Here is a 27,016-nt window from a genome sequence, read left to right as displayed (position 1 = left end):
GTTAAGTCGGTAATATCGTTTCGCATGCGAGTTTTTCACGCGATTCCTGGATATGCTCTTCTAACCTTTTGCAATTATCAGCAATCTTATTATAAAGTCCTATTAATTTTTCCTGCGTCTCAATTTTAGAAGCCTCTATTTTACCATTTAATTCTCGATTGGTTTCATTGAGATGTTCCTATAACCTGTCTGTAGATTTTGTTACTTCCTCTTTAAGTTCCCTTTTAAGTTCCTCTTTCAGTCTAACTTTAGACTCAACGTTAGATTATTTCAATCTGGTTTCCATCTTAGCCATAGCCCTAAAAACGGATCTCATGCTCCTATCAGACACAGATTGCTCTTCGTCCGACATTTCACTTCCCGACATTTTTCAAAAATGCTAACTAATTACAAACGCACACTTGTAATCACCAGACCTATTAAAAGCACACTTCCCTAAGTGCAACACACCACTTCCTACTTAAAACTGACTCACCGGGTACTAATATTGTAATTTGTAGCTCTCGGTGATGTGTGCGCTGCTGTGAGCTGCAGAAGTAACAGGCGTCAATGCAACCACTGAGATGCTGCGACCCCGCTTCCGCAACCGACGGGACGCTGAGTTGAACACCGGAGACGTCACTGGCTGCAACCACTCCCGGCCGCACCATAGACAGTAGACAGGCGAAGCCCTCAGCAACACCGTTAATACCAGCCCCCCCCCCCCCTCCTCACCCAGCCGAAGTACTGGGCCTGTTAGTTTAGGGAGAAAAAGGTCGTCGGGGTTTGCAGCGTTCAGCTACTGCCCAACAAGTCCGCCTCTTCTCGTGGAATAACTGCGTGACCCTACTGCTTGGCTGCGCTCCGTCAGATGCCCACACCCGCGAAGTCGCTCGTGGATGGTGAAAGCTCCATGAAAACCCGCGTTGACTTCCGAAGGCCTCTTGATGTTTTAATTGTTTCGTACTAGTGTGCCTTTATTTGCGCACAAGTCCTGTTTATAAGGTCGCCACGGTGTAGTGTAACGACGCGTATGACTCAATGACTTTTGTTTGAAATATGACCATGTGCAGACTTCGTCACCTACGTCGTTTACAAAACACTTCAAAAATTTATTTAAATTCTTTTAAGGTTCTCTATAAATATTCTTGAACAAAACTGTAATTAAAACAGCTTCAGTTGAGTCATTTGTGCAACATTACGTCACTCAGTCCAACTGGTTTGCGCAAACTTTGGAAATTTAGATGTCGTTTGTTTCTTCTTGGGAATTATATTCTTGCAAGTTATCCTATTTTTACGATATTAAAATCAGACCGTAAAACCTTTAAGATTCAAAAAATCGAAATCGAACTCTTCTGGAAATTAATATCTTGGAAAAATTCAGTAATAATTGTTCCTCAATATAACTATTCATAAATAATTCTCGAACACGTATTTAAGCTTTAGAGCATACACTGTTTTATTGTCTTCGTATATGCTACATGCAGATGTGAACATCATTCTCGACAAAACAGAACTGGACAAAATACAACATGAACTAAACATTCTGTGACGTCATTACAATGGAAAATTACAAATTTTTATTTATTTGGATGTTGGAAGTCCGACGCAACAGCCCGGTCATAGGATCTTCTGCTGCTCTTTGGCCGTTGACCCGCGACGTCTAGTGGCCAGCAATTTTCTTTCTGGTTACGGCAGTTAAGATGCTGTTTCCGCGAGTTGCGCGGCTCTCTCCAAACATGAAACATACAAAACAAAAATACAAAACTTTAAATATTTTACAAACATAACAAAATAATACAAATACATAAGCAAAACACTAAATTAAACTTATTTTTACCTGCAAACTGAGCTGATCCTTGTGGATGGGTGACGCTTTATTTTCCCCCCCCCCTATTACACCAGGCAGTGAAGAAAAGCACGGTGCGTTGTTGGGCGAAGCGTCTGTCACCATCGCAAAAAGGTCTCTCGCATGTCGGTTGGCCGCACACAGTTGTAACTCCTGCAATATTGGAATGTGCGGATACTCATTGAAGGTGATCGATAGATCACAATCAAACACCTCGCTGCACAATTGGACGTCTCTGTTGGAAGTGCTGACACTGTCGTCCACCAGTTGGGGTACTTAAAGGTGTGTGCCATTTGGGTTCTTCGCCTTGTAACAGAAGACCGCAACGGACAACGAAGGACCATCTGAGCTGAAATTCTTGGGCATTACGATGCTGATCATGTTAAGCTTTTGTCGAACAAGGCTTCACACAAAACTGCGCACCCGAGAAAAGCTCACGAAGCTTCATTGGACTGTTCTTCTTCATCCAGCCTACAATGTGGATCTCGTACTTTTCGATTTATATCTGTTTGGCTCAATGAAGGACGTACTTCACGGAAAACAGTTTGTGGATTATGCGGAGCTTACTGATGCAGCAAGACGATGGCTCCGACGTCGATCACTAGAGTGGTGTCATGCATGCATACAGGCTCTCCCAGGAAGGTACTATAAGGCCGTCACATTGAACGGAGATTACGTTGAATAATAGGGTTTTATAGCCAGGAGAGTGGGGAATAATATGGTGTTTTGGATCCTGGATTATCTCATCGTGCTTTCAGAAAAAAATGTGTTTCACTACTTATTGAACGCCCTAGTACAGCGTAACAATTATTGAACTTCTTATTCTTCTCCTTTTGCTTGCTCCTTTGTCCCGTAGTTTCCACAGGGTCGGCGTGCTTAAAAACGGATTTGGCATGCTTAATTTAAAGGGATGGCCGGAATCCCTTCCTGCCGCCACCCTGTACCCCCTGGGACGAAATCAGTGACCCCAGCTGTCTGCGTCTAGTGTAAATCATGAAATAGTGCGAACATGTTTCAGATGTCTGCGAGTCGTGTAACGGAGGCGGGACGTGGGGTCATCCCAGTACTCACCTAGTGAATGTGTAAAACCGCCTAAAAACCACATCCAGGCTGGGCAGCACACCGGCCCTCGTCGTTAAACTGCAGGGTGGATTCGATCTGGGGCAAGCGCGCTTAGCCGAGTCCAGGAAGCAGTGCATACAGCACAATTGGCTGCATGGCACGATGGAAACTGTATGGTTAGGTTTAGCGGCGAAGCTCATTTTCGTTTGGATGTGTTCGTCAATAAGAAAAATTGAATAATTTGAGGGACTGAGAATCCGCATTTCGCGATCGAGAAGTCTCTTCACCATCAATGGGTGACTGTGTGGTGTGCAATCTCCCGTCACGGAATAATCGCTGCGATATTCCTTGGTGGCACAGTCACTACCGAACAGTATGTGAAGGTTTTGGAAGATGATTTCGTCCCAGTTATTCAAAGTGACCCTGATTTCGACAAGATGTGATTCATGCGGGATGGAACTCGACCCCATCGGAGAAGGAGAGTATTTGATTTCCTGGAGGAGCACTTCGGGGACCTCATTCTGGCTCTGCAGTACCCAGAGACCACTGGCATGGAACTCGATTGGCCGTCATATTCTAAAGATTTGAACACATGCGACTCCTTTTCTTAGGGCTATATGAAAGATAAGGTTTACATCATTAACCCCAAAACCATTGCTGAGCTGAAAACAGCCATTTAGGAGGTCATCGATGTTCCGACACTTCAGCGTCTGCGCTACATCATCGCCAATGATCGCAGGTATATTGAACATGTCATAACCTAAATCCGAATATCTGTTGTGGGGTTTACATGTTGCATAAAGTGTGTGCACGACGCAGTTTGTAACTAATTTATGTTTACTGTGTTAACGAATGCCTCTTCTAGATTCTCAGGTGGGAACATAAATCATAAGTGAGTTAGTTAGCTAGGTACGTAGAAAACATACATTTTAATAATCAAAATATTGAATCTTGCATTGTATTACTACAAAAAGTGACCATGAAGCATACCTACGGTGGTTCTACATTGAAAGTTACAATTCATTCAAGTTCAATGAGACACATAATTTTAAATAAAAATTAAAATATTAGCTGGGTGTATGATTTCGTAGCGTGTTTCCATAAGTTTAATCAACGCAACAGCCTCACATAACAAAGACTTTACTTATCAATAGTATAATCTCCTTCACTATTTACAACAGCCTTCCAGGCTGGGATAGCTTTTCGATTTTTCAACTGTAGAAATGACTTGGTTTTGAAGCGAAGAACATATCGAGCGGTGTAAATCTGACGCCGTAGGATAGCGTGAATAAGGTGGGTGAGAATGACTTCTCAACGCATCTCTTGTATATTGCTTTTTGTCAGTCTAGCAGAATGGGTGGGGGCGTTATCGTCGAGCAGGATCACTTCATGCCGTCTTTCTGATCTTTCTTCTTGGATTGCGTCTGCATGACGTCTCAGTTGTTGACAATAAATATCAGCATTGATGGTTACAAATCGCTGTTTCACCAGATGCATAACATTATCATTTGTGGATGCGCTATAAGGAAAACTGGTACTAATTACACCTGGTGAGAGACCTTGTATCTACGCGCGCAACGGGCTGAATGGATAACTCCAATGCTAATTAACTCGGAAACTTGCGCAACGAATTGAATTGTTTTATTAGCAGTTTCTTCTCAGCACATCCTACTCTGCAACAGCCTTACAAGATTTTCAGACTGTTGCTGACCACCTTGTATAAGTAACTATGTTGTTTCTGCAGATTTTCTAATGCAATCAGTTCCCCTTCCGTTAGATTGTCTCTCAGGATTTCTTTATATCTTAGAATCCAGGAAATCTATCATCCGTTGTCCTTGCTACATATATCGCGTCCACCTCCATTTTCGTTCCAGTCTCAATTACATATTCCATACTAGGCTCCCAACGATAAATTTGTTTGTGTTCCTCTCGCTTTCCTAGTCATTGCTAACACGTATCTTTCCATTACTTGCTGAGTAACGTTCATTTTTTAATGAGTTTCACATTAAAACGCCATATTTCGCCTGTCTTAAGTTAATATAAATAATACTCGCTGATTATAAACTTTTCCCTTCAGAGTCATTGTAGGGCTTCCTTTGGAAAACATAATTTAGTTTACCACTCACACTCCATCCATTTTTACATTTCTGTTAATCTATTATTCTGTATAGCCAATAGTTTTCTTCAACTGCCCTATATACAGGATGTCTAAAAGCCTGTGTAGCAAACTTTAGTTGTTTGTTCTTGAAATCAAAACACTACAAAAAATTCTTGTGTACACGGCTCCCAAAATCCTTCATCAGGAAGCTATAAAGGATTTATTATTCATGGCTCAAAAACGATACGTTTACCAAACACTTCAACATTTACAAAAAATCCTCTAAATGACCATCTCCTGATCCCTGAGCTTGCATTTCACACTTTGCCGTATTTTGCGGGGAAAACTCCTGGTGTGTTCCATATTTTTTAAAACCTATTTTTGATACTCTCTCTCAGAAAATCAACACTGGGTACGGGAGTTGAATATACCAAGAATTTGTAATATCCCCGGAGGAGAAATGTTCATTCGATTCAGATCTGGATCCACCTCGGTGGACCCAGTTGTTCGGAAACTAGTTACGGAGTTGCTTACGATCTAGCTATGTGAAGTATGGTGGAGCACAATCGTGAGTAAGCCAACTGCGTTGCGTGACGTCTAGAGGTACAGCATTAAGTAAATGAAGAAACTCATGTCTGAGAAACTGTAGATACGTTTGCCTAGTAAGACGTTGTGGAAAGAAGTTATGGTCAATTAGATGCTCTTGGCTGATGCCTCCCCACACTTTCAGGCTGAACCTCTGTTGATGTCTATCTTGTGGCAAGGTTTTATCACATGAAAATCCAGCCTTATCAGTGAATAAGGTACATGCCAAGAGATACGGGAACCCATCACACTGACCTGACATCCAAGGACAGAAAATTATTCTTGGCTGCAAGTCTACCTCAGTTCCCTTGCATCCGCTAAACGTAGAGCATATGCAGAAGATTTTGATGCGGGATATCCCTTTTGCAATTCTCCTCGTATTAGTTGGTTGAGTTTCAACGCACAGTTCGAAGAACTCGTTCTTCAGGCTGAGGAGCTCGTAAATCGCGTGGTGCACCACTATTTACAACTCTCTTCAGAAATGAACGTGTCTCTCTCAAGAGTTGGTCGAGCCGTTAACGTTTTTGCACAAAGTAGCTGCCCCCCAGTGTGACGTTCATCACAAAGTTGACATGATGCGTCCGCATTCTCATGTGTTAGGCCATTCATGTGGTGCATATTCATCATTTCAGACGCTGAATAGATAGATGTTAGGTAAATTACTCTAAAACAGAACAAAAAACAACCAGACTATACGACACAATTGCTACGACCATCTATAAATAGGAAAATCAATAAAAATACACATTTGAGGTAAATTACACAACCAGAAGTTAGTATAGAGAATTCCTTTCATGCCTTCCTAACTAAGGATTTTCGAACCCATTTTTATATCAACATTTTATCAAAATTTGATCTCAGGAATGAATTCCTAAAGTTTCCGACAGTGTTTTTGTGCACTCTGTATAAAAGAACACTACCTGAGTTTATGATTTCTTTATTAATTTGTACAATTTTCTTTACCACATATTGATGATACAGTATATCAGGCTACTTGAAATTATTTTCAGGATTAATTGCAAAATTATTGTATTAAATTATTTCATTAGTTGTTGAGGTTCATCTGCACCAAAGAAAAACGGAACAAGTTCGTCCGCAAAACGCATGACATTAGATTTGATCAGATTACACGTACTTTTCGTACAAATACATCCATAGTGATGAGACTGTCCAGGATGTAAAACATGTTAGAAAAACAAGAATACAGAATAAAATATTTAAAAAGAAACAATAAACATGCTCATGTAACTTCCACGGATCCCAAGTGAAATTGTCCTCACTGACATGTAATAAATCACAAAAGTCTTAAACATATTTTCATTTAACGGCAACAAATAACTTTTCACGAAACATGTAAATTTTCAGTACACTTAGGTGCAAATCATAGTTCTTAAAGCACATGTAGCCAATCGTCATCAAATGAAAATACCATTTTACAACATTTATTTACAATGATCGCATTACTGCTCTATATTTGTACAGAGATCACATTGTAAGCAATACTCACAATATTTGATATTACTAGTTACATATTAACATCTGTTGGTTCTGATAGTTTCTCAATGGAGCACATGGAGTTGACCGCTAATAAAAGCTATAGGCTCCGCTTAAACTGATATTTATTACGAGTTAAACTTTTTTGTGGCTGATGGAAAGTTATTGTAAGCATATGTTCCTGAGTAATGGTCAGTTTTCCGGCCAAAGCAAGTGATGTCAAATCATTGTGAAGATTATTCTTATTTCTAAGAATTTATCCAATAAACCGAGCTGCTGCTTTTAAAGAGAGGAAGCAGTAGTTAGTACACATAGTTCCTGATAAAGGCCTTTGCAGTAAGTTCTTGATTTCACAACATAAATAATTCTTATTACATGTTTGTAGATCCATAAAACTTTAGTTTGTTTTGGTGAGTTAGCCCAAAAAATAATGTTGTATGAATGGAATGAACAATGTATGCTAGCTTTTTTTTATTTGTATGTGACAAATGCCTGATATCATTCGCACTGGAAATAAAGATTTGTGTAGGTACTTCAGCAATTTTGCGGAATGCTCCTCCCAGTTTAATTTATTATCAAGGCACAACCCCAAGAATTCAACACTGTGAGCTTCTTTTATAATCTTGTCGTCATATTTTAGGCACATACTTGCGGGATACCTCTTATAATTTCTGAAACGCCTATAGTGTGGTTTTTCGAAGTTTATTGACAAAGAATTGGATAGGAACCATTTAGTAATATCCATGATTATACCTGATCTGCTAACTATTGAAATGTTTCTGCCATCTGCAAACAAGTCAAACTTACCATTTGGTAGTGTTACAGATAAAGGGTCATTGATATACACAACAAAAAATAACACCACTAAGATGGAACCTATTTGACAACACATGTAATTATTTCCCAGTTGGATGATACCCGATTGTTTAATACTCGTTTTTTTCCAATTGACACCCACTGTTCCCTGTGAGAGATGTAGTATTTCAACCATTTTGCAGCATATCCTGTTATACCATTGTATTCTCATTCTCTTAGAAGGGTATTGTGATTTACATAGTCAAACGCCTTTGACAGGTCACAAAATATACCAGTGGTCTTCAATTTATTGTCTAAAGGATTGAATTTGGCGGTATGTGTAGATAGCTTTCTCAATATCGGAGCCCTTTAGAAATCCAAACGGTGACTTTGAGAATATATTTATGACAGTTGGTTAACAACCTTTACCAAAATTTAGAGAACACTGGCAAAAATGTAATTGGATGGTAGTTTGATGGCATTTTTATCTCCTTTCTCGAACAAAGGCTTATTTTCAGCATTTTTCAACCATTAAGTAAATATTCAACTGATAAATGACTGGTTACACAGATAAACTTAATAGGCTACAAAACTCAGGGTCACACTCTTTAATGAACTTTTTCGATATTTTATCGTAACCACTAGATTTTTTTAATTTTATACGTAAAGGTGGTTCAAGTACCTCAGATATATTTTATTTACAGGTATTACTCCTTTTTGCCAGTATAAGGAGCTTTAGGTTTATTGAGGGGGTTTGGTAAAATGGAATTCCATTGTGTGACTATTTTTTTTAAGTTCTGATGGTGTCTATGGAAACCATTGGAATGCCGGATATATTCTTCAATGTACGAATATATGTTGAAATAATTCCTTCTTTCTGAAGGATTTTTAGAACATACTTTCGAGAAATCAAGTGAGAAGAATTTTTATCCTCTAAGCCAAAAAAATTGCCGCTATTTCCTCCATAGTACCTTCTCATGGCCAAATCATTTACGTAGCAGAACCATTGCAATTCAGTTTGTGGCTTCTCATTGTTAGATGTGTTTTAATTTCATACAACGTACTAGTCTCTGCGATTGGGTGTCCCGTATTACGTGCGGAATAGATCGGACAATTAGACCGGATATTTCGTTTTACATTTATTTTTCCTGTTACTCCTCTTGTTTTGTGGTATACTTTTATTTTATGATTACGAAGAGGCCATGACGGATATGCCTTCAGAGTGTGCTCATAAATCTACACCAGAACCAAGTAATCAGAGAATACGGTGCAGTGATGCCAATTTTCGAGAAGAATCTTGCAGAGGGCTCTCAGGAGATCAGTGGTAAAACCGAGGTGGAACATACTTACTCAAATGCTGATTCTAACTTTGTAATTACCGAAGCAAGAGAAAATGATCAGAGAGGAAAAAAAGGATGGCAATAGAATGTTAGAATGTGAGAGTAGAGATGATGATGATGATGATGATGATGATGACAATTGAGACAATATACTGGAAGAGGAACAGGAGATAAGTACTGACACTAAACATGGAAAATGAAGGTGGCATGAAAGGTATTTTTTTGGGTTATTAACAAATACTGTGCTGCATTGTTACTCAATACTAATATTGCTACTGTTTATGAAAACGAACGTTAATTTTGAATAACTAAAATTAAAATAATACTCAGTTTCATGTTTCATAGACAAGGAACAAAACTATTATACTAAATACGCCAATATTTTTTTAAAATGATAAATCTATGAAAAAATATGATAGAAGGAAAGTCAGGTCTCTCAGACCGGATGTTTCTAATTATGTACTACCGACCAATGCTTCTGTTTAAGGGTTAAAATACATTAACCCCAGCCAAAATGGTAATGCTCTGGTCTGCTACGTTCAATAACTTCATTCAGGAATTCCAAATAGTCGATTATGCTAAATCTCTCTCAAGGCCGCTTGTTCTTCAGTTTCTTTAAAAGTCATTATCTTCTCTTGTGGGTGGTAACGTTTCTAGTGAATACCTTGCAGATAACAGTGAGGAAGCTAAAAGTTACTTCCATAGATTTCTACGTCTCCTCTGTCTGCCGGCTTCTGAAAGAGGTATATTACAGCCCTGTTGTAGTTGTAAGAAATCATCTTCTTTCGTTAACACTGTAAATAACTTTTTAAGGTGCTCTTGCACTACTATAGATCTAGTTTTAATCATTTCTGTATACATGTCATAGGCTCCCGGAGCCTTCAGTTGCTTCATACCTCGAATGGCTTTACACATCACACCGAACATTAGTTGCCAATGTTTATGGTTCATCTCATGCGCTTTAAAGCATTTAACGAAACTTTCGAGCGCTTGTAAATTTTAATTTCTGGTGTTAGATATCGTACCACCGGCCAATTCAACAGAGTATTAATTCCAGTTTTCTCGTACTATTATTGTTTTAAGTTATTTCTGTTCACAAATTTTCGTTACACCACTTCATATGTTCTTGAAGACCGCTCTGAACAGTTTTCTTTAGCTCACAATGTACCTTTATGCTGCAATTATCGTTAATTCTACACTCACACTCATGAGTCTTCCTACTACAAGGTATATCTGATAACATGGAAATTGTACAATGTGTTGAATTACACCAGATTCATCAATTTTATTTCTAGGAAGATTTTATCAACACATTAATTTACGTATTGTTAGTCTCCCATAATTAAACTATGTTGATATCCCTGAAGAAACGTCACGCCAAATCTGTGCCATTAGAAAAATTCTAGCAAAATTCCCAACACAACTTTACAGTTAACACACAAACTATTTCAAAATTTATGCAAAACGAATAATTTTTCTCAAAACATAATGTAGGATGCTATAGAATTCTAAAGCGTCAAGTGTTAACAAAAATCAATTATGAAATTACACTAATGTCAAATTATACGTTTAAAGTACAACATTATATGAATGTTGCAGCCGAATCATCACAATTTTACGCAAATTCTCATTTGTGCCTTTATGTGGCGACAGCTTGCGTACAATCGCATCGAGTTCCTTATTTATTAGTTATTATAAAACTGATATTTAGCAAACAGTTGGTCTTATTATTGTTTTTTACGTAAGGTAATATCATTTAAATCAGCGAAGTGCAGACAAAATTTTTATACTATGAAAGCCACAGTTCCACATCATCGACCGCGTGAAATCGGACGCTGTGCCAGCTGACTACGTGCCTGTGGCCTTGGCTTTGAAGCAGATCGTAACTTCTGCCTCTGCAAAAATTTTCAGCAATAAAAGCTTTTTCTTATCACCCAACGCAGTATTTACATAGTATTTACTTGGGGAATTAATGACATTATTATCACTTTCTTTCTAATCTGAACCATGTCTCCTCTAATTGGATTGTTGTTGAACACTGGAGCCAGTCGACTGATAATTCCAAAATAACTCGTGGATGATCCTATATTTCACTCTCTATTACAAAATAAAGTGCCTTAAATGTTACGGTGCCTACCTTCGGTATCGTTTTGATAATGTGGTGACATCCCCCAGATGAAGAGCTTGCTGTTCCAGGCACTGGAAAAGAAATGTTTGTGACTCACTTTATTAAACCTCTCTGAAATTAATGTTATGACTGGGTTCTTATGGTCGTCAGGCCACAAGGGGGCTACTTTCATTTTGATTAATTCTAAAATTTACTGTTAATTTAGTTATCAATTCTGTTAATTGTGCTTTGTGCTTAAAAATGCAATATGGAACTGTCAACGTTCAGGCAGCCATGTGTAAAACTTTTACGTAATTACTTCTCGAAAATTATTGACTGAATTGCTAACGCTTTTCAGAAAATGGAAAACATCAGGAAATGGAAAAGCAATGGCAACCAATGCATGTATTATAGGTTTTACCCATTTCAATGAAGAGCGAAATTAACGCCGAATATGAAATAGCAATGTTTCTGAAAATTTAATGCGATTCTGAAGCTTGTAAATTTACAAAACTTATTTTTGTAACAAAGTGACAAAAAGGAGAACGGTAATGTTCAATTTAAAGCCATTTCCCTGGTAATAATGAACTATTATGTGCCAGTTAATTTAGTATTCACGCTTTTACCATTATCACTGTTGCTACATATGCGACCACTATTAATCCAACTGAAAAACTTGCCTTGTCGTGGTTGTGTCGTCGGGATTGTGCTGACGATTATTTCACATGGCTTCATCACGTCTCCTTTATCTTAATGTATGCCATCCATCATGAAGCTTCCTATAACCATTGTTCCAGTGGCAGCCATGGCTCACACAACTTGTTGGCTCACACGTCTTCACCGAGTCATAAGTCCAGAAATTCTTGCATACACGTTCAATAGCATGCAATTAAAAATCTCACCACTTTTATAACGGTTTCAGGTACTGTTTAGCTCCAAAAACATTTACATCAACAACCATCAATAGCGTCTACATACTTCATGGCCTCACCACCGTCCACCTTTGCTACAAGTATCACCACGGAGCGTGCCAAGCCAATCGTCCAAACCAGTTGCTTGATTTTCGAAGTAATATTTTTCTCCTAATTAAATTTTCATTTAAGCTGTGGCGGTATTGCAGTTATTTAGAGTTAACGAAATAGCAGTTGTGTCTTCTTATCTTTTCAAAGTATTGTACTTATAAAAGTAAGTCATTTTATAAATTACGAAAGTACCAAAATACATATATCATTTCGAGGATATTTTATCAATAGTTACATCGGAAACAATTTTTATATTTTTATTTATGTGTTTAGGAATAGAATTTCTGCTGTATGTAAGCCCGAAATTTTCTTGAGTAATACTCAAAAGTATAATCACAAGACTATGTCAAATACACCCCTACTTGCCAGTTAGAATGTCAAACACTATACAACATAAGCTAAAGAAAGATACAATAAACGTTTATAAGGCATGTATCTAGCTTAAAATGTTTTCAGTTAGTTGATTTTCATTTTAATATTTAATCTAGCGTAAGCACTTTTCATAGAAGTGTGTCAACTCCGTATACATCTATGTCCCTGTACATTATGTACTTTTTACAACATTGTATATTTGTTTTCATCTATTTTAAGCCTTACCCTTTTTAAATTGGATACTTGTGTTTACTTACAAACTAAAATTTTATGGGTTGTTTGACGTGTATTTTTCACTAGGACAATGTATCCTATAGTGTCCTTTGTTCCTACAGGTTTCATCCACTTTTTTGGACTTTTAGTTATTTAACCAGCTCTTTTCTTATTATTTTAAACGATACACATCCTCTATTATTAACTTTTGAAGTAACTTTTCTCACAAAGAAATTTCTTTCCCATCACCATACCTTCACATTTTATGTTTAATTTTTAACAAACTTACAGACGTGTTTTAGATGCCTGACAAAGACAATAATTTTAAGTATAAAATATGAAATTTTAAAATGCTATTTCACACTTATCTATATTAGTAATCAGTCACAAATGTTGTCTCATATTTTGTCAAATATATGATATTCCATACTCCTAAGTGTTTCTGGGAATTGGAACCTAAGCAACATACTTTGGTATTGGGACAGCTTACAGTTTTAAACAGATCGATGTATATTAATTCCTACTTACTTAAGCTTGCTTACTCATCTCTGTTTTAATCCGCTTTCTTTTTTACATTCTTTATGTGGAGGAAACTCTCAGTTCTTCCACCCAACCTTTATACTGCTTTGAATATTGCTTTACGCAAATTGTAGTTATACAATTTTCAATTAACGTCAAACTTTCATAGACTTGTTAAATTTTTTTGTAATTACGTTTAGGTCGAAATGTCTCTGCACAGTATTTTTTTAACATTTACTTTTCCTTGTCCACCCGTCAGGCCGTTTTTGTTGTTCATTTCTTCATATTATTTATTCTCTGCAATTCTCATTCTGTATGTTTCGTACTCTTCTCGTTTTCCTTTCCTATTGCCATGTTGCTCCTTGAAATCCATCGGACTTTTACCTCTTGATTCTTGTCCAGAGGTTTCTTCTTTCTCCTCATCCCTACAACTTCCATAGCCTTTTATCTTCGCTGAACAATTCCATTTTCTCGATTTTTGGTTTCGGTAATTTCCATTTTCATTATTATGGAATCTTCACGGGCATTAGCAACTTCTGCAAATGTATCTCGTTGTAGGCACAGTTCTCCACCTATTTCACTAGCATTTGTTTCGCTTTCATTGTAGTTGGCTTTCTCATCCTTATTCCGACATGATAAAACAAGAAGTTCTGTGAACCTATATGCCTCTTTCTCAATTTAACTCTCTTCCATTACGAAACCAATCAAAGTCATAAAGTAGGTCATCGTCATCCACCCAAGTGATTACTGTACCTTCCTGTATCACGTCAACATCAACATATGTAACTGGGCTCAAAGTTGTTTCCCCATCATCAGTACCTCAACTTCTTAGCTCTCACTATCCTCTAAATAGCTTCCATAACATTCTGAATATGCTGCTTCTCTCTCTTCTAAATTCATTCCACGCAAAATAAACGCAAAGTCGTCATCAGTGCTACTAAATAAATCGAACTTGTCCTTACATGCCGCCTTATGCATCCTTTGCAGAGAGAATATAAATTTATCATACTGTTGGAGGTAAATTTGTATGATTTAGTTCCTTTGCACGCTGAAAGTAATTCAACATCTGAACTTGAATATTTGTGGTCGGACAAGGGACTCGAACCCCGCTTCCCGCTTCTCGCGAACGGTCGCCATCACTGCTTCGGCCATCTGGACACGCTTCCAGGTGAACTCAAATTCCCAAGTACTGCGCACCACTGGTATTGTGACCCCATTCATTCTCCCCTTTGCTCACACCCTCACGGTACCCCCGCAAGGGGTGAACGATAGTATGCGTCCGTACTGAAATAATCGTCTTGCCCGTCGAGACAATGTCCCAAGGAATAGACATCACACTTAAAATTTCATTACTAGTTTTACCAGTTGGATGGCACTCATCAGCATATTTGTCTGCTTTTATTTAAAAAAACATCGATATCAGTGTGGACTTCCACCAACCTCATGTCTGTATAGTCACTGTTTTAAATGGATCGAGTATTTACACGTAATCTGAGAATGAGATAATTTCATCTACTTCATATTTGGCACGCATATTTGTGCTATATCCCTTTTCCTCACTACTGTCCTTTATGCCGGTAGAGCCTCCTTCAGATCACTATCTTAATCGTTTTCCCACTCTCGAAACAAGCCATACATTTTACAAAGTTCTTCACAAACACCACTTCCTCTTCTACTTCGTCCACTTACCGGAAACTGTTATGCGGAACGACAACCTGCCTTTGTACCTCTACTTTTGACCTACTCTCACACAGATCCCTTACTTTAATTTGTTCGTCGCTATTTTCGTCAAATTCCGAATGGTTGTTTTTCTTTTGAATTGGTTTTTGTGTGAGCAATTCCGTGTTTATATCCAATGTTGGCATTTCTGTTGGATTTCGATTATAGTTCTGTTTTTGAAACCATTATCCATTCTGACAGCGCTTTATTCTCCTGAACCTCGCCCCATACATAAAATTCATACGTTTTCTCCTTTCATCAGCACCCGCCAGGCCCTCGGCCTGCGCGGAAACTAGTTTTCCTCATTAGGGTGCATTCGGTTGTATGGAAATCACCTCGCTTACTTTTAGTAAAGTTACTTCTACCGCGTCCTCTTCTCATATAAATTTGTGGTCCGTTCCGACCAACCCTGTCTGACACATTCATTGTCTAAAATTACGCTGTTCGCTAGTTTCGCGGCAGCGATCTTCATTCTCCACTATTTTTAAAACTTCGTCAGATATTTTATGGTTATCCCCTATGCAGCTTTCTCAGTCTTCTGGAAGTTTATTTTCAGAGTTCGCAAACTATATCAGATTCAGAGTTTCTGTCTTTCAGATATGCATGTTTTCGATGCCATGACTCACAAAAGTCTTTCATGAAATTCCTTCAATAATTATCAGGCACTTGTGTGACTACTAGTTTGGGCCAAAAACTGTCTACTTTCTGGGTGGACTAGAACTCTTACGAAACCTTGTCTTTAAATACTAAGATATCATGTTTATGATGTCTAGCTTCAAAAGCCATCTTTTTTGCTTACCTACTAGAGCAATGAATCACTATATTGATTTTCTCACTATTACTCACATAAATCGGCAATGCTTGTTCACTGATCTTTATAAGATCTGAAGGGTGCTCACCCTCTGTTTCTTCAACGATCGTAATTCTCTTCTTTACTCAATAGTTCAGACTTCTGAACTACTAGTGAAATACTACTAATCCTAATGTAACTGCTGATACAGCGAATCAATTTCGATCAGAATTTCGGTGGTAGTATTATCTAACGTTTCTTGTATTATGCAGGAACATACTGTGTGTCTCATCGCTAAAATTTCTGGATTTGTTTTCGCAGAAATTTCTGTTTCTATTAAAGGAAATAATGCTTGTATCTTTCCATCTACCATTGGTTAAACGCTCTATTCGATTGGCTGTATTTCAGAATTGAAGCTAATGCTGATATCAGTAACCTGTGTTTAGACATCTGATTTCTCCTTTTTAATGGAACACTTTGATTTACTAAGCTCTGTCATTTTATCACTTTGTTGAGTCAAAACGGGTAAGTATGTCTCCAACTGTCTACAATTTCATTTTAAATGGGTAGTATAATTTACCTCCAGTTTCTTATTATCGGTTTTCAATTCCCTTATTTGGTTGATGACATGCGTAAGGTGAATACTCACATTAGTACTGGACGAGTCCCATCTCTGGTTCGTGAGTTGCATGTTACGTTTTCATAACCACTGCCACTGGACGTGTAGTGATTGGTCCTGAGTTTTTTTCTACAAAAGAACGCATATTCTACAAATCCTCAGTCATCTACCCTACCAACGCCTATACATTTCCCTACAGGTGGCATCTGTCGGTAATAGGAGGAACCTCCTGCATTTGCTTGCACATTTTTCCCAGCTGCTACGTCCCTATTCTGCTTCGGCTTGAATTCTGTCACCGGTTCATTGTCACGCTTTAAATTTCCTGCCTTACTGTTACGTAAATGAACTCGAATAAAATTTTTTGCAACGTTTTGGAATAATTTCTGTCACTGCTTTGCAAGTTCGCGTCCTTAGACTTTACCAAAATCTAGCTCAATCACTTTAAGTTACGCCATTGTACAGTTATTTTTTACCAAACTCGGCAAAACAGCTCATTTTACGCAATAGAATCTTAGCAAAGTTCTGTCACGTTTAGTCTCGTATTACGGAGGGTTACACATAACACAGGTCTAAGAAATCTATTTCTCGGAAGTCGTGTTACGGGAAAACCTAGGATGACCGAACCCTCCGATTTTACATAAATTCAATTTTTGTAAATCCATAGATGAAATGGAAGACAGTGGGGACGTCAGCTGGTACAAATTTATATTACAAATGAAGAAATCCCTTCAGCTGTATTTAGGGTGTCGATTTGATTTTGGCAACTAGTTGCAACGTTGTAACAACGTCGTCTTTAGGCCATATAAAATATGCCATACATACAACAACCAATGTGACATCAGTAATTTATGAGGTATAGACATATTACACAGTGGAGGAATTCAATAAAATTAATTACATTTTGGCTGTTTTCATTAAATGCAATCATTCTGGAAATTAACAAATTATGTGGTACTAATAAGTACATGATCGTTTTTGTTACAGGTTAATGTCAAGCATTAAATGAAATGGGAGTATATATAAAAAAAACTCAGGTGACAAGCCGTTACGCTTACGGATAATAAACAGTGTTAAAGAGAATATGCATTGCTAATCAGACATATAGGGTAAGATCCTTTATTAAAGATCCATTATTAAAGAATAGTAAAGGGAGGAGAAGGTAGAAATAGAGTTATGTTTGCATAACATTGCATTGTCATCATACTAAAGTGACAGTGAAGCAAGTTACTGAAACGAATAATAAGAAACCGGAAAACGAGTATGGAACTTAGTTAATAAAAGATAGTCTGTGGCGTAAAATATATACTAATCAATCTAAAACCTACTCATTCGAATAAAAATATAAGTTAACATGCCGCTGAAAAACCTTATTTCAACGTCCTTGCCTCATCGACAGCAGTAACCTGTCTCACAAGTAGTGTAATTCTAGTATGCTTACATGGTCAATAGACCGACCAAGTTCATAGCAATACTCCAAAAGAAGTAACAAGGTATTGACAGTCGAAATAATTCGTCACACCCGTAAAATATTTGCTGTTCCTCTAATAAACACCAGAACGTAGACATACAGTAAAGTATACAGTGTATAACACTCGTATTGTACGTGTGATCTAGTCAAAGTTTGATTAGATTAATTACACTCAATGACATGCTTAATCAGTACTTATTAGGACAAAGGAAAGTCTAACAACCAATATCACCAATACACCATGAGTACTCATTCGTTTCACTTATCCATATACATCAGTTCTTGTATAAAATTAATAGTTGAAATATAAGTTGTCCACTGATTGCGAGAATAAGCATTGAGAGTGGGAAGTAAAATTATTCTGAACACAAGGCTTCTTAAGTGATTAATAGGAAACTGACTCGTAACAGCGAAAGACGTTAATGTGTACAGTATGGAGTCTGATAAGGGACAGCGAATTCTCTATCGAATTGACCACACAGTGAACAGAATAGTAGGTATAACCGAGCACAAACACATGAACCACTACCTTAAATCAACAGTAATAAAGAAACCTCCATATGTACGGGTGTCAATCCAAGTACATGAATTAACATAATCTAGAGGCCAATCATCAACCACAATATTGAAAACCGTGAGAATTAGTACGGATGATTGGCATCCGGTAATAGTTAACAGGCTGATGTCTCTCGCGATAACGCGACATGTAATCAAAGGAATAATATCGACCCTCCTTACACCACAAATTATGTAGATATTTATGATACTATTTATCTGCACTACCGACAAAATACTATTAACTTCAAGGTGAGTGATTACATGCTGTACATGCAGACGTCAGTACTACTCTATACTGCATGTCAAAGGAAAGCGAAAGTAGTGTTTAAAACTGTATCGATGTCTACTGATTAAATATTTTGAAAGTCAAATACATAATCGTTGTTATCGTGCAATATCCATGGAGTAGAACACACCGATATCATTATTTCATCATCCGATTACACTCTTCGGCAATACTAAATCAAAGTGAACTATAATCTTATTTTCACACATGAACTGCATTACTATCACTCGCACTAGTGTGTTATGGCCATATATTTATCCTATAACTTTTACTAATATGTAATCATAATATAAAATACAGCTCTACATAAACACGCAAATCGTTCTAGACGAAAGATATTCTTTACGATAAAAACATCATGGCATTACCGTGACTAACATAATTAAACTTCATGTTAATGCCTACAGATGGATAGGAGGCATGTCGATAAAGTCTACACTGAAAGTGGTTTTCTTATTTTGCTTAACCTAGCATTCCTTTACCACTCGTTGTATACACTTGTAAACGCATTGTAATAGGGAACTAAATATTTCAAAAACATGAACTCAGCAAGTTGGAGTACTGTTTCATATTCGCTATCACGTCAATATCTATTATGCTATCATACTTTGCAATACGTCAGCACACAGTTATTTGCTAATGTAATCCGGTAAAGTTCTGAAATAACGTAACTAGGGGGCAGCGGATTTTCTGTAAACACGTCTTTTATATATCTATGTTCATAACGAACGTCAAAAGCGTGAAATTCCAGCCTACAAAAATCCAAGTGATTCCGAAAATGATGTGACAAAACCACATGGTGTACAGCACAGAAGCGATGTTATTTACCGATACTACTTGTGGGACGTCTATGTGGGTGACATTTTGCGCGGTTGCTCTGTGAAAATAATCCAGTAGAGTTCAGAAACGACATACCTGGGGAACGATTTCTACTACAAGTGCTCCATTTACAATACGACCGCTCCTCTATCCGCATACCACGTGTTACTGGCACAGCTTAGAACTGCGTAGCTTCCCAGAAGGCTTGTTGGCAACGTATTTGACCGTCTTTATATAGAGCTGTATCTTATGTTATTATTACAAATTAGTAACAGCTACAGGATTAATATAGGGTTATAATACACTTGTGGGAGTGATAGTAACGGAGTTCATCTGTAAAAATAAGATTATAGTTCACCTTGATTTAGTATTGCCGAAGAGTGTAACCGGTGTTTGATGATGAACGAATGATATCGATGTATTCTACTCCATGGGTATTGCAAGATAACAACGATTATGTATTTGGGTCTCAAACTATTTGATCGGTAGACATCGATACAGTTTTAAATACTACTTTCGGTTTCCTTTGACGTACAGTATAGAGTAGTACTGACGTCTGCATGTACAAGAAACAATCACTCACTTTGAAGTTAATAGTATTTTGTCGGTAGAGCAGATAAACAGTGTCATAAATATCTACACAAGACGTCGGCCTGTTAACGATTACCGGATGCCGATCATCCGTACAGATTCTCACAGTTTTCGATACTGTGGTTGATGATTGGCCTCTAGATTATGTTAATTCATGTACTTGGATTGACACCCGTATATATGGAGATTTGTTCTAAGCACTATGGGACTTAACATCTGAGGTCATCAGTCCCCTAGACTTAGAAACTACTGAAACCTAAGTAACCCAAGGATATCACACACATCCATGCCCGAGGCAGGATTCGAACCTGCGACCGTAGCAGACGCGCGGTTCCAGACTGAAGCGCTTAGAACCACTCAGTCCCAACGGCTGGCCGAATAATTCAAAAATTTACTATGAATGAAGTAAGTAGATATGATAATTATGCTTTGTATTAAGGAAATCAAGATGGAAGCAAGCAATACTGATTCTGTTGTCACGTTCAGGCAGTGATCTTTAAAACTTCTATGTAATTAATTCTTGAAAATTATTGACTGTATTGTGAACTTACTTTCACCAAAATTTACTTCGGCAGATTGAAAAGCGCAAGTGACGAATGCACGTACCTTAGGTTTAAAAAAAACCATTTAAATGAACCGCAAAATTAACAAAGTATTTTGAAATACCGAAGTTTCTGGAAATATGATTACGATTCTGAAGATGACAAATTTGACAGTAGCTACTGTTCGTAATAAAGTGACAAAGGATTGAAAATAGAACAGAAATGGAATGATCAGTTCAGAGTCAGTTCACTGCTACTAATGAGCTATACGAGTTTAGTGTTCACACTTTGACCATTATGACTGATGCTCCACATATAACCTCCATTAAACAAAATGAACGTCTAGCCTTGTCGTGATTGTGTCGTCGGAAATGTGTTCACGATGATTTCACATGGCTTTATCAAGTCACTCATATATTAATGCAAACCATCAATCATGAAGCTTCCTGTAACCACTGTTGCAGCGGCAGTCATGGCTCACACGACTTCACAGCGTCGTTAATCCAGAAATTCTTGCATCCACGTCATCATGATTTCAGAGACGACTTAACAACAAGTAACTGAAAGCCACACTACCTTTATAACGCTTTGATACACTGTTCACCACCACAACAATTTTACATCAGCGGACATCAACATAGCTTCTATAATGTCAAGGTCTTGTAACTGTCTGCCTTCCTGCTTCTGCTGCGCACTTCATCACGGAGTGGTCCAAACCAGTCGTCCAATTTAGTTGTTTGATTTTCATGATAATAGTTTTACTCGTAATTAAACCATCACTTAAGCTCTTGGAATATTACAGTAATTTACAGTTAAAGGAATAACAGTTATATCTTTTAGTGTTTTCAAAGTACGATACATCTAAAAGTAAGTCAATTTATTAATTACAATGACACCTCCATCTGCAACATACGTGTATTATTTCGAGGTTATTTATCGACAATTACATCGAAAACAATTTCGAAAAACTTGTTCTATTATTTATTTACATACAGTCGTTCCATTATAATATGAGATGAGGGCAACGATAATTTTTAAAACAATGGAATGGAGAAGCTAAAGTGCAAAATTTTTCTTGGATGTGAAAAGAAATCTGTGGATGAGCAGTAGCAGAAGAATGCACTAAACGGTAGGGTACTGAAGATTAATTACTGTGATACGAGTGTTCCCCAGAAAGTATTGCACCGCATTTTTTCTTCAAAAATTCTTGCCGACCCGTGTGGCCGAGCGATTCTAGGTGCTACAGTCTGGAACCGCGCGATCGCTACGGTAGCAGGTTCGAATCCTGCCTCGGGCATAGATGTGTGTGACGTCCTTAGGTTAGTTAGGTTTAAGTAGTTCTAAGTTATAGGCGACTGATTGCCTCAGAAGTTAAGTCCCATAGTGCTCAGAGCCATTTTAACCATTTTTGAACCAAGAATTCTTCTTCGAACATAATGAGATTACACGCACGAAAGAATGGCGTTTTATCAACACACCCTATTTTTCCACGTTCCTCCCAGTGCTGTGGCCTTCCTCCAGCGCAAAACGAGGACATGTATTCCCTATCGGTACCAATCCTTGTCCTGGTGGTGGAGCCAGTGCTTCACTGTGTCAATCACCTCCTCATCGTCCTCAAAATGTCTTCCACGAATGGCATCCTTTAATGGTCCAAACAAGTGGAAGTCTCAGGGGGCTAGGTCAGGACCGTAGGGTGGATGAGGTAACACTGCCCATCGCAATATTGCGATGTGTTCAGCAGTCCTCAGACTTGTGTGGGGCCGAGCGTTATCGAGTTGTAGCAAAACATCTCCTGGGTGCATCATAGTCGCCGGAAGCGCATCTTGAATTTCGTTAATGTATTGAGATATGCTTCTGAAATAATGGTACCACCTCTTGGCAGCACATCAATGAGAATTACACCTTCACAGTCCCAAAACACGGTGATCATGACCTTACTGGCGGAAGCAGTTGCTTTGAACTTTTTCTTCTGTGGAGAGGGGGAATATCGCCATTCCATCGATTGTGATTTTGTTTCTGGCTCAAAATGGTGAACCCAAGTTTCATCACCTGTCACAGTCTGGGACAAGAAAGCTTCCCCTCAGCTTCAAAACGTTGCCACAAATCAAGACCAATGTTTTTTCTGTGCGATTTGTGATCCACCGTTAGACATCACAGGACCCATCTTGCACGCAATTTAAATATCCAAGAGTGCTGATAATAGCATCCACACTTCCTTTCTGATTGACAGATATAGCGCCAACTGCCGAGTCGCAATGCGTCTGTCCTTGCGAATGACAAAATCAGCTCGCTTCAACATGTCAGGTGTGACAGCCGTGGATAATCTCCCCGACCGCTGCAAATCGTGGAGCTCTGCCGAACCACCTTCTGATGACCTCACCCTCCATGCCCAGCGACTAACTGTACTTCTGTCGACAGTACATGCTCCATAGATTTTGCACAAGCGTTTGTGGATATTCCTCACAGTTTCTTTCTCTGTAGTGAGAAATTCAATGACGGCACGTTGCGTGTAACGTACATCACTTTAGAAGCCATTTTGAAACTATCCTGCAGCTATGCTATCTGTCAGAAGTGATGGAAACTTGGCGCGCCAACTTAGAAGACTTCAAATAATACATACTAACTTTTCGCATTCGTAGCATTGTTTCCGAAAAAAAGTGGTGCATTACTTTTTGGGCAACCCATGTAATTCATGAAGCGATAAAAGGCAACACCGACAGTGGTCAGCACTGATTTGATTGTTTACTCTCGTTTGCTTTGACGAAGAACCTGAAACAGGATAAAGAAAAAGAGAACAGTGAGTGAACTATCTAAAAATATACTATTTAATTAATTTTATTATACCATGTCATTTTCCTCAAGTTTGACTTATCATAAAGACGATCATTGTAGTGGCCCTACAACCATCCGCCATACGTCTAGTAGTGTCGCTATCGTGAAGAGAAATAATACCCTCTTCATCGTAGTATTATGGACGTAAATATTAATACTTCGATTGTCTTTTAGTGTATTAGTTCCCCTACTGGAACCCTGAATGACGGTTAATGAACTGTACACCACTGGTATTACTTGTGTAGACTTCAACAATTCCAGTTCCAAGACCAGAAACTCATACACATCTATCTCTTTTTTGCTGTTACTCTGAGCGGGAAGTCCCATAAGCCAGAGTTCAGACAGAGATTTATAGCTTTCAATAAAAGCAAGTAATGCCCCTTTCTTTATACACCTGGTAGGCGCGATGGCGGCGACAGCTCGGCCGAGGCAACTGAGCGATTTTTCCTCCTTGCATGAAGGTATAAATTTTCTCTCCGAATGAGAATGTTCTACCGTTATTTCATGTACGAATTGTATGTTATTCGCCGACTATACATCATGTGTGATGGTACGCGTGATACTCTGGCAGTTTGTGTATCCAAGCAAGGTCATTTGTTTGTTCGGTCAGACACACTACTACGAGTAGAAAGCTAGTATCTGAGCCGTTGAGTCCTCTTAATTTTTACAGACCAAGTAATTGAGAAACTGTTGTAACTATACTACACCAGATATAGTTTCTCTCTTAATTTGCACAGAAAAAAATAAGTACTGGATGCACATCGCTTCCTCGGATATTGTACCGAAGCCTATATCAGTACAGTCCGTGTATTTTTACTTTTATTTTGAAAAATAAATAAGTAATCAGTGTGTGTATACTGCAGACTGAGAACCATGGGTCGGTCCTCAGTGTCCCCATGGAATGTATTCGTATAAGAGGAATACACGATATACACGTGAGATGAAGAGGCCTCGTATCCGAAAATCGACGTTAAATATCCACAGACCAGCAGCTCAACGCATGCTCTTGTAACACTTGCGTTCTCAGATGTAGACAGAGGAATAAGCCAGGAAGCTGCGTTCTGCAGGAGAGGGTGCCAAACAATGTAGCTTTAAAAAACCACAACCCCGGCCCGTTTAGTTTATGAATATTTTTGTTATGAACATCATAACGACATTCGAAAGCGTTGACACTCAATAACGACAAAACTTTCGTCACTGCTACTCACAACAACGAAAGAGTAATTTTCTGGTGTTAACGGAAAACGATCTGTAGAAGCCATGTAAAGATAGTAGACAACACACGAGAAACAGATTATGGTTTTATGAATAAATAATTCTCTAAACAAAAGAGAGATAGCTCTTGGTGTACTACAGCACAGTTTGAATCATGAATTACACAGTAACAAGTGTTTTCTAAACTTACTAACCTAAAGTGATGGTAAATGCCTTTAACGTAATTTTTAACGCAGACGCTGACATGTGGTCAAGTAAAAAAAAAGGGTGCTGTTTACAGATTTAGATATATACACATCAAAAAAGTTTTCCATCACCCCGGTTCCCAGAACTCCTAAAGAAAGACGTTGACTGTGGATGTTGTATCACAGACACAGTCCCTTTGATTGTTCAGAGACGTCACTAAACCAGCCCAGAGATGCAACCACTAGGCATTAGCATTGCCTATTAGACGGAGGGGGTCCGACAGCCGACCAGTTCCAGTCATTTCACCAGGAAGGACGTACACGGCCCGTGTTGTCTGTAGTTCAACCATGCCTAGACGGTCAATACCACGGTTTGATCGCGTCCGCATTGTTACTTTGTGCCAGGAAGGGCTCTCAACAAGGCAAGTTTCCAGGCGTCTCGGAGTGAACCAAACCGATGTCGTTCGGACATGGAGGAGATACAGCGAGACAGGAACTGTCGATGACATGCCTCTCTCACGCCGCCCAAGGGCTACTACTGCAGTGGATGACCGATACTTACGAATTATGAACCGTAGGAACCATGACAGCAATGGCACCCTGTCGAATAATGCTTATCGTGCTGCAACAGGACGTCGTGTTACGTCTGAAACTGTGCACAGTAGGCTGCATGATGCACAACTTCACTCCCGACGTCCATGGTGAGGTCCATCTTTGCAACCACGACACCATACAGCGCGGTGCAGATGAGCCCAACAACATGCCGAATGGACCGCTCAGGATTGGTATCACGTTCTCTTCACCGATGATTGTGGCATATGCCTTCAACCAGACAAGTTTCAGGGACGTGTTTGGAAGCAACCCCGTCAAGCTGAACGCCTTAGACACTCTGTCAAGCGAGTGCAGCAAGGTCGAGGTTCCCTGCTGTTTTGGGGTGGCATTATGTGGGGCTGACGTACGCCGCTGGTGGTCATGGAAGCCGCCGTAACGGCTGTACGATACGTGAATGCCATCCTGTGACCTACAGTGCAACCAGATCGGCAGCATAATGGCGGGGCATTCGTCTTCATGAACGACAATTCGTTCACTTATCGTGCACATCTTGTGAATGACTTCCTTCAGGATAACGACATCGCTCGATTAGAGTGGCTAGCATGTTCTCCAGACATAAACCCTATCGAATATGCCTGGGATATATTGAAAAGGGCTGTTGATGGACGACGTGACCTGCCAATCACTCTGAGGGATCTACGCCGAATCGCCGTTGGGGAGTAGGACAATCTGGACCAACAGTGCCTTGATGAACTTGTGGATAGTATGTCACGAGGAATAGAGGCATGCATCAATGCAAGAGGACGTGTTACTGGGTATTTAAGGTACCAGTGTGTACAGCACTCTGAAGCACCATCTCTGAAGGTCTAGCTGTATGGGGGTACAACATGCAGAATGTGGTTTTCATGAGCGGAAATGATGTTTATGTTGATCTGTATTCGCCGGCCGCTGTGGCAGAGCGGTTCTAGGCGCTACAGCCCGGAACCGCGCTGCTGCTACGGCCGCAGGTTCGAATCCTGCCTCCGGCATGGATTGGTGTGATGTCCTTAGGTTAGCTAGGTTTAAGTAGTTCTAAGTCTAGGGGACTGATGACCTCAGATGTTAAGTCCGATAGTGCTTAGAGCCATTTGAACAATTTTGATCTGTACTCCAATATTCTGTACAGGTTCCGGAACTCTCGGAACCGAGGTGACGCAAAATTTTTTTTGATGTGTGTATTTCAGTAAAATAATGCATCCAGTTTCTGCACTCATAACGCATTTTGAAGGAAATGACAATATTTATCTTATATAAGATGTGGAGCATTGTAAACATTTATTTACTAAAATCTTCATTATAAACAGAGACCGAATCGTGGCAGCAGAGGTGGCGACAAGGAAAGTCAGTGCTCTAAAATGTTGTTAAG

Source organism: Schistocerca piceifrons, chromosome X (assembly GCF_021461385.2).
Source record: "Schistocerca piceifrons isolate TAMUIC-IGC-003096 chromosome X, iqSchPice1.1, whole genome shotgun sequence".
Classification (NCBI taxonomy): Eukaryota; Metazoa; Arthropoda; class Insecta; order Orthoptera; family Acrididae; genus Schistocerca; species Schistocerca piceifrons.
Note: the sequence above shows the minus strand (reverse complement) of the source record.